General features: G+C 39.5%; 1 non-coding gene across 1 annotated transcript; it reads left to right on the forward strand.

Moving 5' to 3' along the window:
* Positions 1-743: 743 nt before the first annotated feature.
* LOC127676630 (U6 spliceosomal RNA) lies at positions 744-846 on the forward strand. Its single transcript, XR_007976082.1, has one exon. It is a non-coding gene; the product is annotated as a U6 spliceosomal RNA (small nuclear RNA).
* Positions 847-12,481: the final 11,635 nt, after the last annotated feature.

The raw sequence follows: 12,481 nt of genomic DNA on the forward strand, positions 1-12,481 counted from the left end.
ATAAGAAAACTAAAACCACTATAAACCAGAACATTTTGATGAAAGAGGATATTTGGGCAATCAAACTAGAAGTGATGGTGCATGCCTGTAACCCCAGCTCTTTAGAAGCTGAGGAAGATTATAAGGCAAAGGCCTGACAGACTATACAGTGAGTTCTAAGCTACATAACAAGGCATTGTTCCTTTTTTTAAAAAATCAAAGAACAAGAAACTCCCTACTATTTTCCTCTCTGGTTAAGGTGCCCCTTGTCCAAAAAATGTTTGTTTTATTCAAGGTCCTAAGGTAGATGAAGCCAATATTGAACACGGCTGCTGGGTTATCCCGTTATTGGTTTATTAGCTTTCTAAGCTCAAGACCCTGGGCGTTTAACCCAAGAGCCTGAATATGCTAAGTTAACTACATGCCCATATTAGTGGTGAAGCCTTTGGTAAGACTTTGAGATGTTTCAGGGTGTGTTCAATTCTTCCCTTGTTTTCTTTTTGCAGCGTTTGTTGTTTGTGCATATAAAGGCTATTGGGTTGTGTGTGTTAATTTTGTGTCCTGTTACTTTAGTGAATATATTTATCAGCTGTAGTGTTTTTCTGGAAAAGTCTTTACCATATCTTTGAGACAAGATTTTGCTTTGTAGCACCCCTAGGTTGGCCTTGAACTTGTGATGTCCATTCTTCTGCCTCGGCCTTCTGAATGCTGAGACCCTAGGCATGAGCTACTACATCCAGATCTCTCGTCTACTGAAGTAAAGAGCACTTTTTCAGCACATATACTAAAATTGGAACAAGACAGAGAGGATTAGCAAGCTCCCTGCACAAAAATAACGTGAAATTCTGTAGAGTGTTCCATATCTTTAACCTTAAGGTGTAGGTATTTGGCCACTTTCTAAAGTGAGAACAAGGACCAGGAAGAAATTTTGTTGTTGTTGCTGTTGTTGTTTCAGGCTCAAGAGATGGCGCAGCAGGTAACTAACTGCTTGCTACCAAGCCTTCTGAGTTTAGCCTACTCCACCATGTGGGTAGAAAGAGAAGAAGTGACTTCTGTAAGTTGTCCTCTGACCTTCACAAGTGCATCATGGTATATACACACAGACTTAAGACATACATACACACAAACAAAATAAAGGTTTTCTAAAAGAAAGAACATTTGCATTTTTATCACCCTTACCACCATTCAACACTACAATTTTTGTGTTCTCAAAAATTACCTAGACTTGCCCTTTTTCCCTTACTGCTTTTAATATTCTTTCTTTGTTTAGTGCATTTGGTGTTTTGATTATTATGTTCCAGGAGGACTTTCTGTTCTGGTCCAGTCTGTTTGGAGTTCTGAAGGATTCTTGTATGTTCATGGGCATTTCTCTCTTTAGGTTAGGGAAGTTTTCTTCTATAATTTTTTTGAAGATATTTACTGAGCCTTTAAGTTGTAAATCTTCGCTCTCTTCTATACTTACAATCCTTAGGTTTGGTCTTCTTATTGTGTACTGGATTTTCTGGATGTTTTGGGATACAAGATTTATGCATTTTGCATTTTCTTTGACTGTTGAGTCAATGTTTTCTATGGTATCTTCAGCAACTGAGATTCTTTTTCTATCTCTTGTATTCTGTTGTTGATGCTTGCATCTATGACCCCTGAATTCTTTCCAAGGTTTCCTATCTTCAGAGATGTCTCACTTTTCTTTGTAACTTATAAAGGCAGACCTATCAGATTTGTACCAGACTTCTCACCAAATATGATAAAAGCTAGAAGATCCTGGGCAGATGTCATACAGACCCTAAGAGAACACAAATATCAGGCCAGACTACCTACTATACACAGCAAAACTCTCAATCATCATAGATGGAGAAACCAAGATATTCTATGATAAAACCAAATTTGCACAATATCTGCCCACAAATCCAGCCCTACAAAGGGTAATATATGGAAAACTTCAACACAAGGAGGGAAACTACACCCTAGAAAAAGCAAGAAAGTAATCTTCTTCCAACAAACCCAAAAGAAAATAACCACACAAACATGAAAATAACATAAAAATAACAGGAAGCAACAATCACTATTCCTTAATATCTCTTAACATCAATGGACTCAATTCCCCAATAAAATGACATAGACTAACAGAAATATTTTTCATGTAAATCTTCAATTTTATCAGAAAATGTTTGTAATTCCTCTTTCAATTAATTTAGTAATTTTTTTTATTTCTACCATTTTATCTGCATTATTTTTCATGATAATCTTCAATTTTAACATGTTTTTATATATTTCTTCTATTTTATCAGAAAGGTTTTCCATGTAAATCTCTGATTTTATCACAAAATGTTTTAAATTTCACATTCAATTAATTTAGAAAGGTTTTTTTAAGTCTACCATTTTATCTGTATAATTCTCCATGACATAGCCAATTTTAACATGTTTGTCTATATATTTCTTGAATTTTATCAGGAATATTTTCCATGTAAATCTTCAATTTTACCTGAAAATGTTTATAAGTCCACTTTTTTTAAATTCGGTATATTCTTTATTTACATTTCAAATGATTTCCCCTTTTCTGGTTCCCCACTTCCCGAAAGTCCCATAAGCCCTCTTCCCTCCCCCTGTTTCCCCATATAATTCCACTTTCAATCAATTTAGGAATACTTTTATGCCTACCATTATAATATCTATATAAAATTTTCCATGATAATCTTCAATTTTAACGTTTTTCTACATTTTTCTACAATTTTATCAGAAATATTTTCTACATAAATCTTCAATTTTATCACAACATTTTCGATTTCATTTTTCAATTAATTTAGCAATGTTTTTATGTCTACCACTTTACTCTTTAATTTTCCATTAAAATTGTCAATTTTAACATGTTTTTCTATATATCTCTATTTTGTCAGAAATATTTTCCACGTAAATCTTCAATTTTATCATAAAATGTTTTTACTTCCTTTTTCAATAAAAGAACATACTTTTCAAAAAAAACTATCTAGACATCACTAGCCATCTCCTCTCCCCTCACACCTTGACAACTGACATTCTGCCCTCTGTGTCTAGGAATTCGACTCCAAGTGTCTCACATAAGTGATATCAAGTGTTCTTCTATGGCACTCTGTTCACTCAGTATAATGTACTTATCCTTCATCTGTACTGTAGCGTGTGACAGAATGTCATGCTTAAGGCTAAGTAAGATTTACACACGCTGTTTACCCATTCATCTGCCATCTTCCCTACTCCATGCCATACACCCAGCCCTATGACATCTTCATCACCAAAAACAAATGAACATTTGCACCAGGACACAGGAGACCCAACGCCTAGTTATTTCTATTATGCTTTCCATGTGCACATGGAAGATCCATAACCCTGGCCATTTTATTTGTATAAATGGCAACGACGGGCCAAGGGACGGTCAGCTGATAAACTATTTGCCTTCACACATTAAACCTGGAGGTTTACCCACCAGCTAGGCTAATTAAAATGACAAGCTCCGGGTTCAGTGAGGGATTCTGTGTCAAAAATAGATAAGTGGTAGGTAGATCAATAGTTGATAGACAGTCAGGTGGGTGGAGAGTAATGGAGGAAGACAGTACTGACCCCTGACCACCATGCATACAGAAACACATCCACATCCACACAAAATGGTAATTAAGAAAACCATTCCCAACAGTCACATACTTGCTTTCATTAATGAATCCTAAATTCTTGACCATTTCCCCAAACTCTAATATGGATGTATCTGTTCATAGACAATTCCCAAGAGAAGTGGAAAAGTGTTTCCCACATACCTTGAAAATAAATCTCACCATTTCAGAGTTCCATGACACTCACAGAATGGGAAACAATCACCTCCAAATCGCACATAACTGTGGCAAAGTTTACAAGTGAAGACAGTGGTATTTTAAGAACTGTGTAAAACAAATTATCAGCTTCTCGTGATCCAAAATAAAATCCTTTCCCTTTCTCATTCATGCATATCACAGGCAGGCACACATGCATGTAGACTCTTATCATCCGTTTCATAGCGTGAAGCTTGCCCAGTCTGCCGTGAAGCATCCAGGAAGAACTCAGGATATGAAACATGGGAAAAGACATATTTCTGCCGCATAGAACTCTAGATGTAGGTCACAGCCTATTCATCCAGAAAGAGAGTCCCTTCCCACATCCCTGAGTGGGCACTACCTGTCACTTAAAACAATGACAGCATGTACTTAGTGCCAGGCACTGTGCTGAGTGTCTTACATGTGCCCTTTCTTTCCATCCTCATGACTTTGGTGACATTGTTTCTGTTATCCCCACCTTTCCCCTGCAGCATCCCCCAAGGCACCTCAAGTTTCCACTGCAAAAGAGCTGAGGCAAGATTTCTTTTGGGGGGGGGGATACTTTTAATCTTCACTGTGTGAGAAATTACAAGAACAATAAATTAAGTCATATGGTGAACCAAAATTTCCTTTATACAAAGGATTAAAATACAATTGCATTTCTAAAATGAAATCATGGTATACAGTTGCAGTCATTAAGTAAGCTACGTTGTATGCTCTACTTTAAAGAGAAGCATCTGTGAGGCAGATGCGTGCATGAAGACACGCCTGAACTCCACTTCATCCAGTCACCGCCAGTCGTTTCGTTCTTTTCTTGTGCACTCTTCTGTATCCACATTCTCTGCATCTGATTGGATCCCTGGATTTTATCTCATTTTTGGTGTGACATTCTCCACAAATATAAATCATTGGCTGCTGCTTTGGTGGCTGAACATCTTTCTGGGTGTCCATTTTTAGTGCCTCTGCAGCTCGAAGAAGTGTCCCTTCTCTCGAGGCAAGATTTTTTTTGTGTGTGTGTGGTTTTCGTACCTAATTTCTTTTTATTATTATTATTTTTTATTGATATATTTTTTATTTACATTTCAAATGATTTCCCCTTTTCTGGGTCCCCACTCCCCACAAGTCCCATAAGCCCTCTTCCCTCCCCCTGTTCTGCCATCTACCCCTTCCCACTTCCCTGTTCTGGTATTCCCCTATACTCTTGCACTGAGTCTTTCCAGAACCAGGGGACACTCCTCCATTCTTTTTGGACATCATTTAATTTGTGGATTATGTCTTGGGTATTCAAAGTTTCTAGGCTAATATCCACTTATCAGTGAGTGCATACCATGATTGATCCTTTGAGACTGGGTTACCTCACTTAGTATGATGTTCTCCAGCTCCATCCATTTGCCTAAGAATTTCATGAATTCATTGTTTCTAATGGCTGAATAGTACTCCATTGTGTAAATATATCACATTTTTTTGTATCCGTTCCTCGGTTGAAGGACACCTAGGCTCTTACCAGCTTCTGGCTACTACAAATAGGGCTACTATGAACATAGTGGAGTATGTGTCCTTATTACATGCTGAAGAATCCTCTGGATATATGCCCAGGAGTGGTATAACAGGGTCCTCAGGAAGTGTCATGTCCAGTTTTCTGAGGAACCGCCAGACTGATTTCCAAAGTGGTTGCACCATCTTGCAATCCCACCAGCAGTGGAGGAGTGTTCCTCTTTCTCCACATCCTCGCCAACACCTGCTGTCTCCTGAGTTTTTGACCTTAGCCATTCTGACTGGTGTGAGGTGAAATCTCAGGGTTGTTTTGATTTGCATTACCCTAATGATTAATGATGTTGAACATTTCTTAAGGTGTTTCTCAGCTCTCCGAAGTTCTTCATGTGAAAATTCATTCTTGCCCACCGAATCCAAGAACACATAAAAACCATCATCCACCATGATCAAGTAGGCTTCATCCCAGGGATGCAGGGATAGTTCAATATAAGGAAATCCATAAATGCTATCCACTACATAAACAAACTCAAAGAAAAAAACCACATGGTCATTTCATTAGATGCTGAAAAAGCATTTGACAAAATTCAGCATCCTTTCATGCTAAAAGTCTTGGAGAGGACAGGAATTCAAGGCCCATACCTAAACATAGTAAGAGCAATATACAGCAAACCGGTAACCAACATCAAACTAAATGGAGAGAAACTTGAAGCAATCCCACTAAAATCAGGGACCAGACAAGGCTGCCCCCTCTCTCCATATCTTTTCAATATAGTTCTTGAAGTCCTAGCAATTAGACAACATAAGAAAGTCAAAGGGATACAAATTGGAAAGAAGTCAAACTTTCACTATTTGCAGATGATATGATCGTATACTTAAGTGACCCTAAAAACTCTACTAAAGAACTCCTACAGCTGATAAACAACTTCAGCAAAGTGGCTGGCTACAAAATCAACACAAGCAAATCAGTAGCCTTTATATATTCAAAGGATAAGCAGACTGAGAAAGAAATTAGGGAAATGACTCCCTTCACAACAGCTACAAACAGCATAAAGTATCTTGGGGTGACTCTAACCAAACAAGTGAAAGACCTATATGACAAGAACTTCAGATCTCTGAAGAAGGAAATCAAAGAAGATCTCAGAAAATGGAAAAATCTTCCATGCTCATGGACTGGCAGGATTAATAGTTAAAAATGGCCACCTCTGCACTCTGCTGCCCCCTAGTGCTGATGGACGGGCCTCCATAACTTAGCACCCACCGTGGCACTGGTTAAAACGCAGGCTTGCAGAATTCTCCCAGATGAACCATGTAAGAATTCTACAAGCAGGGACCTTTCAATATGGATTATAAAGAGAAGACAGAGGGGGGATCTTCAGCAGAAGCAATGATACATTTAACAAATTGTATCTGAGAGTCATGAGATATTTTATACAGTCTGCTGTGACAATCCATAAAAAAAAGATGACATTTCCTGATAGGTTCACATCTATGAGACAGAAAGAAGCAAGGTGACAACCTAAGAAAACAGCAAGAACTGGTGCTATTATCAGCTTTGTGTTTTCAGTGATAACTTGTCATCTTCAGTGTATAATGAATTTTGACAAATATATACAACTGTGTGACTTCCACCAAAATTAAGGATCAAAATAACCCTGAACCTTAAAAAATGCCTTTGCCTTTTTGGAATCACCATCCAACTCCAGGCTACAGCAGTCACTCCTGTGTCCTCTGTGCTGACAGGTTTGCCTTCTCCAGGGCATCATGCAAATGGAATCATACAACACCGTTTTACACATCTGACTTCTGGCACTTAACTGAATGTGCTTGCCAATCAGGAAGTAGCCTTTCTATTGCTGCATAGTAATCCACGATGAAGATGAACCACAATTGGGTACCCATCAGAGGGCATCTAGGTTGTTCCTGTCAGTCACTGGCATATCAATGATGCTGCCATGATGATTTATGTGAGTGTTTTGTGTGAACATTCTTGAGCAAGTTAACTGAGATTTCTAGGTCAAATGTGAAATGTATATTTGCATAAAAGAATACTTCCCATTTTTCAAGGCGTCTATATCACCTTACTTCACACCAAGAATGTGTGTGTTTGGGAACACCGCCCTGCCCCATCCTCCTCAGGATTTTTGGTTTATTGTCGGTGATCCTAATTATTTTTTCCCAACATAATATTTTTATTGATTATTTGGGAATTTCACATCATGCACCCTGATCACATTTACTTCCCAATCTTTCCAGGTCTGCTCTCCCGCTGATGTGAACTCACCCTACCTAAAAAGAAAATAATATAAGTCGAACTTATATTGCCCATATACTCATTGGAGGATGGTCAGACTCCCAGCGGCCAGTCCCCTAAACAAAACTAGGTCCTTCCCCACCCACACCCCTTCCAGAGGCCATCACTTGTGGAAAGCTACACTTCAGAATCCTTATTACAATTTATAAGCGTTTTCTTAGATGACTTCCTGTCTAGACTGTTACTTTTGGGGACAGGGTGCTAGGGGTTGTCACAGAAGCCTTCTATGTCCCTCTTTCTCAACTGTGACTCTGCAGTCATAGATAATACCACTACAAAAGTAGCTTCTTTGATCTTTACAGTCAAGGAGAGTGCAGATCCTAGACATACACATAGCATATGTCAACAGCACACCCACAGATATCCACAAAGTCTATGGTGGCAGTACGGACCATGGATATCAACACAACCCTCTGTGGCAGCACAGGCCAAAGACATCCACATGGCCTCTGGGCAGCACGACTCAGAGACACCAATATGGTCCCCAGTGGCAGCCCAACCCGTGAACATCAACATGACTTCAGATGGCAGCACAGGCCAAAGACATCCACATAGCATCAGGAGTAACACAAGCCACAGAGGATTTTAATTCTTATACAGTGCTATCTCATTAACGTTTTGTTTCACATTTTCCTAATAAGCAATAATGTTAAGCACCTTTCCAAGTTCTATGTGTCTTCTTTGATGAGATGTCTATTCAAATCTTTACATGTTTTTGTTTGTTTGTTTGTTTGTTTTTCTGTGTAACCCTAGCTGTCCTGAAACTGATTCCGTAGACCAGTTTGGCTTCCAACTCACAGAAATCCACCTGCCTCTGCCTTCCAAGTGCTGGAACTAAAGGTACATGTGCCACCAATTCCTGGTCTCTTTACATGTTTTTAAATTAAATTGTCAGTTCAATTGAATTTAGAGCCTTTTATTATTCCAAAAAAATTTCTTTATCACTAGGCATTTTGTAAGCATTACCTTCCAGTTTGTGGATTACTTTTTTATTTTATCATGGTCCAGAAGAGTCTTGATTTTGTGATTGTTTTATGAATCATAAAAACCTATGGTGGGTCTGGGGAAATGTTCCAAACAGCGAACAACTTGCTGTCAGGCAAGAGGACCTGAGTTCAATCTCACACAAACTTATATTAAAAACAAAAACAAAAACCTTAGGGTGGAACCTGTAAGAAAGAGCAAATCAAGTAAAAGTTTATGTGTATGCAATTTACACAAAAGATATGTGTATCCAGGTGTGATGGTTCACACCTATATCCCAACACCCAATACACTGTGGAGGGTTGTCACTGGTTTGAAGTCAGCCAGTACTACATAACAAATTCTGGGCCAGTTTGGGATACAAACTAAAACCCTGTTTCACCAAAAAGTTAAATTTAACTGGATTTATGAAAGTATTTATTTCTGTGCTGAAGAGGTCAGGGAGATTTCATACATGCTAAGTCTACCACGGAACTGGACAGCCCCTCCCCAAGGTCCTGATAAATTTGTTATAAGTCATATTGCAAGAGTTATAATAAAGTTTTACTGCTAGTTACTTTTCCTGATGCTGTGACCAAATATCTAACGGAAATCAAGTTACAGGTTGAAGAGTTTAGGTGGACTCACAGTTTGAGTGGGTAGACCCATGGCAGAGGAGGGCGTGGGAGGCAGCTGCTCACACTGTGTTACCCGGGACGAAGAGATGAACCGTGCTCCTCTGCACCTTATTTCTCCCTTTGTACTCAGTTAGGAATCCAGTCTGAGATGGTGCCGTGCCCAGGTTCAAGGCGGTTTCTCCTCCTCTAGCTATACTCCTCTGGAAACACGCTCACAGACCTACTGAGAGAAATGTCTCCTCAGTGACTCCCAATCTAATCAAGACAATGATGAGACCCATCATACTTTTATATTAAATGATAGTTATTCTCACTGTGTAACCCTGGCTGGCCTTGAACTTGCTTTATAAAGTAGACTGGCCTCAAACTCAGAGATCACCCTGCTTCTGCCTCTGAGCCCTGAGATCAAAGGTGTGCACCACCACTCATCCAGCTCCTTTCTCCATTTTAAATCAGGATATTTGCTTTTGTACATTTGAGTTGGATTTGCTACATGTTTTAGGGGTCAGCCCTTCTTGGGTGCACGGTTTGCAGATATTTTCTCCCAGTATTTGGGGTATCTCCATTCTGTGTCCTTTAGTATGCAGAAATGACTTAGCTTTATATGACTCACTCCTTTATCCTGTTTCCTACATTGGTTTTACAGCACTGAATCTTGTCTTTAGAATGTTTTCGCTTAACTTCTATGTGGTGTCGTGAGGGTCAAAGTTCATTCTTCCACATGCAGTCATCTGCCTTTCTCAACACCATTTATTAAAAACACTGACCTTGAATGGCTAAGATCAAACACTCAGGTGACAGCACATGTTGGCAAAGATGTAGAGAAAGAGGAACATTCCTCCATTGCTGGTAGGACTGCAAACTAGTATAACCACTCTGGAAATCAATCTGGAGGTTCCTCAGAAAATTGGAAATAGATCTACCTGAAGACCCAGCTGTACCACTCTTGGGCATATCGCACCATGCCACAGGGGCATGTGCTCCACTATGTTCATAGCAGCCTTATTTGTGATAGCCAGAAGCTGGAAACAACCCAGATGTCCTACAATCAAAGAAAGGATACAGAAAATGTGGTTCATTTACAGAATGGAATACTATTCAGCTATTAAGAGAAGGCATCATGAGTTTTGCAGGCAAATGGATAAAAGTAGAAAATATAATTCTGAGTAAAGTAACTCAGACCCAAAAGGACATGCATAGTATGTACTAATAAGTGGATATTAGACAAAAAAAATTACAGAATACCCAGGATACAATCCACAGAACTCCGGAAGGCTAACAAACTATAGAGCCGAAGTGAGGATGCCTCAGTCTCACTTGGGAGGGAGAAGAAAGCAATCACAGGAGGGCGGAGGGAGAAACATGGGTAAGAAGGGGGACAGAGAGGGGAAGAGGGTAACATGATCAGGTAGAGGGTTGTGTGTGTGTGTGTGTGGGGGGGGGAAACAGGACCGAAGCCCTGAGGGCCAGCAGAAAGAATGGAAACAGGCAACCTGGTAAGCTGTGGTGGGGAAACCAGAGACCTCAGAGGTGAGAGACTCTCAGGACTCAAAGGGAGGAACCTTAGATGAACTGCCCTACAGTGAGGAGAGAGAACTTATAGAGTCCATCTCCAATAGAAAGACAGGGCATCAAGTGGAGCGATGGGGGTTGCCATCCTATAGTCAAAAACTTTGACTCAGAATTGTTCTGGTCTGAAAGAACTGCAGGGATAAAAATGGAGAAAAGTCTGAGAAAAAGGAGGTCCAATGATATGCCCAACTTGGGATCCAGCTCAGGGGGAGGCCCCAAGGCCTGATATTAATATTGATGCTATGGTGTGCTTACAGATAGGGGCCTAACATGACTGCCCTCCAAAAGACCCAACAAGCAGCTGAAAGAGTCAGATGCAGATATTTACACCCAACCAAAGAACAGAAGCTGGTGACTCCTGTGGTTGAATTAGGGAAAAGCTGGAAGAAGCTGAAGAGGAGGGTGACCCCATAGGAAGACCAGCAGTCTCAACTAACCTGGACCCTCAAGATCTCTCAGACACTGAACCAGGCAGCATACACCAACTGATATGAGGCCTCCAACACATATATAGCAGAGGACTGCTGAGTCTGGACTCAGTCAGAGAAGATGCATCTAATCCTCAAAAGACTTAGGGCTGCAGGGAGTGGGGAGGTCCGGTGGTGTGGGGGGGGTGGGGGGAGGAATCCTGTTGGAGATGATGAGGGGGGGAGGTGTGAGATGTGGAACAGTTGGAGGGTGGACCTGGCAGGGGATAAAGGCTGGACTGTTGAAAATAAATTAAAAATTAAAATTAAAAATTAAAAAACCACTGCCCTTTTCCCGACTTTTATGTTTGGGGGCCTGTTGTTGAAAATTCAGCTCACTGTAAATGTGGAAGTCATTTCTGGGTCTTTGTTCCTGTTCTAATGGTTCCTGTGTACCAGCAATATATAGTAGTTTTGTAATGCATTTCCAAATCAAGGAGCATAGTGACCTTCCCTGCTTCTCATCACAGGAACAAAAATACAGATGATGATGATGCAGTGTTAATGGGGGTGTGGATTAGGACAGTCCTCCGTAGCACAGACTTGTAATCCCAACTACTTGGGAGGCTGAAACAGGATTGCTAGTTCAGCACCTGCCAGGGTAGCAATGTGAGTTTGAATTTAATGAGACCCTGTTGTAAAACAAAAACATTTTTTTAAATGTAGCTCAGTGGTAGGGAGAACATTTGCCTAACATGCCAAAGGGTCCCAGCCCCCGAAGGAAGAAAGAGGAGGAAAGAGATTCACATGGCAAAATGTTTATAATTCCACTTTCAATCAACTTAGGAATACTTTTATGCCTACCATTATTATATCTATATAAAATTTTCCATGATCTTCAATTTTAACATGTTTTTCTACATTTTTATACAATTTTATCAGAAATATTTTCCATGCAAATCTTCAATTCTATCATAAAATGTTTCTATTTCCTTTTTCAATTAATCTAGCAATGTTTTTATGTCTACCATTTTACTCTTTAATTTTCAATGAAAATTGTCTATTTTAATGTGTTTTTCTATATATCTCTTCTATTTTATCAGAAATATTTTCCATGTAAATCTTCAATTCTATCATAAAATGATTTTACTTCCTTTTTCAATAAAAGAACATGCTTTTTTAAAAAGAAAAAGAGGAGGAAAGAATGCTGTCTTTTTATTAAATTGATCAAAAAAGCAATATGAGATTTGAGGAACTTAAGAGGAACGGTGTGCACTGATGGGGGGTGGCACTCTAGTTACA

The sequence above is a fragment of the Apodemus sylvaticus genome, chromosome 1 (genome assembly GCF_947179515.1).
Source record: "Apodemus sylvaticus chromosome 1, mApoSyl1.1, whole genome shotgun sequence".
Taxonomy (NCBI): Eukaryota; Metazoa; Chordata; class Mammalia; order Rodentia; family Muridae; genus Apodemus; species Apodemus sylvaticus.